Source organism: Chinchilla lanigera, unplaced genomic scaffold (assembly GCF_000276665.1).
Source record: "Chinchilla lanigera isolate Chin_1 unplaced genomic scaffold, ChiLan1.0 scaffold00021, whole genome shotgun sequence".
Classification (NCBI taxonomy): domain Eukaryota; kingdom Metazoa; phylum Chordata; class Mammalia; order Rodentia; family Chinchillidae; genus Chinchilla; species Chinchilla lanigera.
In genome coordinates, this window is record NW_004955422.1 from 664,463 (window position 1) to 670,055 (window position 5,593).

Below are 5,593 nucleotides of genomic sequence, written 5' to 3' on the forward strand. Positions count from 1 at the left end.
GCTGGGATTACAGGCTTGTGCCGCCACACCCGGCTGAGTACACAAAGACTGACTACCCTTAAATCACAATTTGAAATCTACCCAAAGCCAAAATTCTTTGAGCACCAGTATGATGCTATAAGTGAATGTTTGTGCCCAACCTTATGTGACAAGGCCGTCGTGGTCAGTGTGCAAGCACAGAACATAGAGTTCACTCCCGATCCCCAAGGGAAAAGAGCCCTGCCCCTTCACCTGCAGGACACGAGTGTTTCTTTTATGCACAGATCAGTAATGATAGTGTAGTGCCATAGTGCAATAGCACACACCTGTCATCCCAGCTACTCTGGAGGCTGAGGCAGGAGGATCACTTGAGCCCAGGAGTTTGAGACCAACCTGAATAACATAGACTTTGTCTGAAAAGCAAGTGAAGATAACAATAGTGTATAAAATTAGTTCCCTAACCCAGCATGGTGGCACATGCCTGTAGTCCCAGAACTCTGGGAGGCTGAGGCAGGAGGATCACAAATTCTCAAGCCCAGCCTGGCCGGGCAACAGAGTGGGACTGTGTCTCAAAACAAAAAAATTTAAAGGGAGTAGCTGGGGATGCAGCTTAGTTTGAAGCCCTAGTTCAATCTTTAGTAATGAGAACAGAAAAGGCAAAAGGATGAACTCTCGGAAAAGTAGATGAGGAAAAACTTCCTAATTCATTTTATGAGATCATGTTGCAGTAACAACATGAGAAAAAATAATAAAATTACAGATACTAGTGAAAATATTTTTCTAAAAAAAGACAAGGGGAGAAAACTCTTTCCACATCTCCGCTCCTCCGCCTTTCTCCCTCTGAGCTCCACGCCCTCCCCCACCTGGCCCAGACTCCCAGGTTCATGATGTCACCCACTCTCTTGCCAGCACCCCGTGTCCCCACCCTGCATCCTTCTGCCACAGCCACCTGCTCGTCCCGCAGCTTTGGATCAGCCAGCTTCACCAACCATCTGTCTTCTCTGCTTCTGCTCCTCAGCTGCCAAGATGGCTGCAGGAGCACCTGCCATCAAGTGGACCACAAACCTGCCTTCTCCCCAGCCTCAGACATGAGTCCTCTACACCTCACCCCAAAGCTGCCCGCTTCTTCCCCCCCGTGGCCATTTTGTTTCTCACTGTCTCCCTAGCTCAAGGCTCAGCACCCTCCCTCCATCACCATCCTCCCAGCCAGCAGCCTCACAAGGGCAGTGGATTCAGAAGCCAGGATCGGGCTCAGGAATGGTCAGAGAAAACTGTAGCTGGATTCTGAACTGTCTGTGGTGGGTTTGTTTGTGTTACAGTATTGGCACAATGATTCCAATTTTAGAGGTGTTACGGGGGCCAGGGATATAGCTCAGTGGCACAGCGCCTGCCTCGCAAGCGTAAGATCGTGAATTCGATTCCCAGTACCAAAAAAAAGAAAAAAAAAAAAAAGAAAAAGAAAAAATAGAGGTATTACGGGGTTGAGCAAATGAATAAATATGAACTCACGTGGATCCTCCTGTCTCAGCCTCCTGAGTCCCAGGATTACAGCTGCATGTACCACACCTGGCTGTGGAAATATATGATTTAATCCAAACTTTATCACAGTAAACTGCTTTTCATCATTCCCGATCTTTTTCTGCAAATATCTATGCTCTTGTTAGCTAACCTGAGATCATAGTATATATACTATTTCATAACCTGGCTTAATTTGGTCTTATCTTTCATGGGGTTTTCTATTGTTTTGTTCTGGGTGTTTTGTTTTGTTTTGTTGTTTTTGTCTTTTTGTTCCCTCCCTTTTTCTTGTCTTTTTGAGACAGGGTCTTGTGATGCAGTCAGGCTGGTCTCACTTTTTAGCCCAGGCTGGCCTCAAACTTGCAATGATCTTCCTGTCTCAGCCTCCCTAGTGCTGAGATTACAGGCATGTGCCACAACACCCAGCTGTTTGGTTCTGTTTTGAGACAGGGTCTCATTCTCTAGTTCTGGCTGTCCTCAAACTCAAGGCCATCCTCCTGCCTCAGCCTCCCAAGTGCTGGAATTACAGCTGTGCGCCACCACACTCCATGTCTGACTTTCAGACAGGGAGCTCTTCCTGGATTTTGTTACAGGCAGAAGGGAAAGGCAGGAAAGCTCATCAGACACAGGGGTGTCACAGCAGCGAGAGGCCTGAGGGGTGGAGAGCTGGGAGCCAGCACAGCAGGGACCGTCAGCGCTGAGCTTGAAGACAGGACAGAGACCCAGAGTAGGGACGCTGTAGCTTCTGAGGCCACAACCCCTGTCAACAGTCAGCGGGGGCGGCAGGCCTTGTGCCTGTGGCCCGGGGCAGCTGACTGAATGCTGCCACCAGCCCAGAACGGACTGGGTCACCACCAGGCCACCAGCACCTGGATCTCGGCCCAAAGAACCGGAGCCAAGAAATCTATCTGTGGACTCCGGACCCGCAGGCCCACAAGAAACACATCCTTGTTGCTCTCAGCTGTCTAATGTGTGACTGAATATGGAAGCCACTGAAAACAAATTCAGCCTCTCACTCAAGAAGCTGGAAAGGAACAGTCAAGGCTGGGGACGCAGACGGAAGGGATGGATCCTCTTAGCACAGGCGGCTCATCGGGACAAACAGGACACAACGGCCAACTGGGCTATAAAGAACCTGCCACAGCCTGGCAGAGTCCAAAGTCTTCCCTCAATTTCATGAGCCTCTCCTGGGCCAGAGACCAAAGGTAAACAGGGCCATCGAGGACAGAGCGAGCTGGGTATGCATGCTTGGTACCCTAGCATCCGGGAGGCAGAGGCAGGAGGATCGCCTCGCCATGAGTTCAAGGCTACCCTGGGCTACATAGTGAGTTCAAGGCCAGGCTGAACTACATAGCAAGACTCTGTCTCAAAAGAAAAAAAAAAAAAAGTTAAGCAATCAAGGACAAAGTCAATTCTGTTTGAAAAAAGACACAAATTGTACGTATTTATGAGGTACAAAGTGTACTTTAATGCATGCATATGATGAATATTCTTGAACAAGAAAACCCTTTCCCTAACAGGCAAGCTTGCCCTGCAAAAACCTACCTCTGTGCTCTCTGGAGCACTGGGAGTAGCACAGCAGAAGGCTGAGGATGGCTTCTTCTCTTCCAGGAAGAGCCATGTGGCCTGGCCCCTGCAGGCTGTGACATGCTCTTCTCTGTCCGACCTCCTGCCCTGAGATTCTGCTTCTCTCTGCCAGCCGAGGCCGGCATCTGTGCTTCCAAAAGTCACCCAGTGTACACCAATCCTCTGGGAGGAAGCAAATGGGGTGGGGGGTTGGATCAACAGAAAAAAAGAAACCAGGAAAAAAAAAGAGTAGGTGCTTTTGTATTGGGCATTTCAACCTCAGCACTAGGGACACTTGGGCCAAAAACTCCGTGTGGTTAAAGGTACTTTTCAGATGTGATACTTTTTTTTTTTTTTTTTAATTTTTGAGACAGAGTCTCGTTATATAGTTCAGACTGGCCTCAAATTCACAGTGATCCTCCTGCCTCAGCTTCCCAAATGTTAGGATGACAGGTGTGGGTTACCATGCCCAGCAAGAACGGAGATTTTTCGATGCCAGCAATGCACAAATCCTCAACTAATCTCTGTCGTTGACTGTGATGTCTGAAAAGTTTCTGGATTTAGTTAAAAGCAACTTACAAATCACCAGACACAACAGCACAAGCAGCCGCTTGTGATGCTGAGGCAGAAGGGTTGCAAGTTCAGGGAAGGCCGGGGGTATAGCTCAGGGGCACAAGTGCCTGCCTGGCAAGTGCAAGGTCCTGAGTTCAATTCCCGGTTCCAAAAAAAAAAAAAAAAAAGCAAGTTCAGGCAATTTAGCAAGAATCCGTTTCAGTGTAAAGGGCTGGGAACATAGCTCAGTGCAGAGGTCCCAGGGTTCGTTCCCAAGTACAACACACACACAAAATAAAAACAGATAACTAGAAACCTGTAAATTTCTCATAATTCTTTTTTTGTTTGTTTGTTTGTTTGTTTTCCGGTACCGGGAATTGAACTTGACCTTGTCCTTGCCAGGCAGGCGCTGTGCCACTGAGCTACATCCCCAGCCCCTCATAATTCCAAATGCTGCCATTTTATGTATTTTTCTTTCTTCTCTTTTCTGTTACAGTTGCTCTGTGCTGGGCTGGGTAGCATCCTGTCCCATCCTAGCACGGTCAGGAGGCAGGGATTGCTACACTCTTCTGTCTATGTCTCGAGGCAGTATCCCCTGCTTGGGGGCACTTAGTCACTGATGGCAGAGGCTGCATATACAGCAGGTCCTGGGCTTCAGAGCCTCCCGGTGTCCCCCGGCCCAGGGCTTGGGACAGGGCAGTGCTGATGCAAAGGGACCCGTCAGCTGCCATTGCAGTCCAGTTTTCCCAGGGATTTAGCTCAGTGGCGCAGTGCCTGTCTGGCAAGCGTGAGGTCCTGAGTTTGATTCCCAGGACATCCCCCCAAAAGATGGAGGAGACATACTGTTACCGTAATCTCCTGGCTAGAGCAAGCACCCTCTTGCATGCAGAGCACCCTTACTGCTCGTATCGCCCCGGGAGAGAAGCAGCGGTGCTGTCCTTAGATGCTGATAATGCAGGAAAATCAGAGGGCACAGACAAATGGATCGAAAGGTGAAGCTGATCCAAAGCAAGGCTTCCATCCGTTCTCCCTTCCCACGCGCCTGATCAGAAGTGCTGTTTGATGTCCAACCTGAGTTCAAGGGGGAAGGCAGGGACCAGACCTTTTCCCAGTTTTTCTCCCACAGCCTGCAGCCTGGTCGCCGCTGAAGTCACTACCCTTGTGCCGTGAGTACTTGCAGAGCAGCTATTGGGTGCCCGGCCATGGGATTACACCTGTGACCGAGGCAGTGTGGCTCCTGCACTCAGGAGCTCAAAGCAGGCAGGGGACAGGTCAGACAGGGCTGGCGGTAGGGAGAAGGGCATGAAGTAGGGGAGAGGCTGCGTATGCAGGTGCATACTTGTCATCCCAGGGTGATGAGGCAGAATGCTAGGCAGGCGCTTTTGCCGCTGAGCTAAATTCCCAGCCCCAAGGCAGAATGCTCTTGGGAGGCTGAGGCAGGAGGATCCTAAATTCAAGCCCAGCCTGGACAAGTTAGCAACTTACCAAGACCCTGTCTCAAAAACTAAAAAGGAGCTGGAGATGTAGCTCAGTGCAAAGGTCCTGGGTTCAATCTCAGTACCAAAGGAAAAAAAAAAAGAAAAGAAAAAAGGAAATAAGCAGGTGAAGTTAGAGTAGTGCCAGGAGGCGTTTCTGATGACATTCATTGAATGAATGACCGTGAGAGAGCAAGCGGGACACGATGTCAGAATTAGCTAGTGTTCTTCGGCCAGCAAACCTTCAGGACTCCGGGCGCGACACCCATCGAAGTTTACTTTAATGATGCCCACAGGGCAAGTGCGAGGCGAAGCTTAAGGAAGGAGCTTGTCAATTTTCCCTTTCTCTGACCTTGCCATTGTAGTCAGGGTCACACAGATCCCGCCCCCCTTCGGCCACGCCCATGTTTCTCCTTCCGGACACTTCGGTACGCGCATGCGCAGCAGACGCCAACGCGCCGCGGAGGGCACACCGCCCCGGCCGAGCCCCGCCCCTCCGCGCGCCG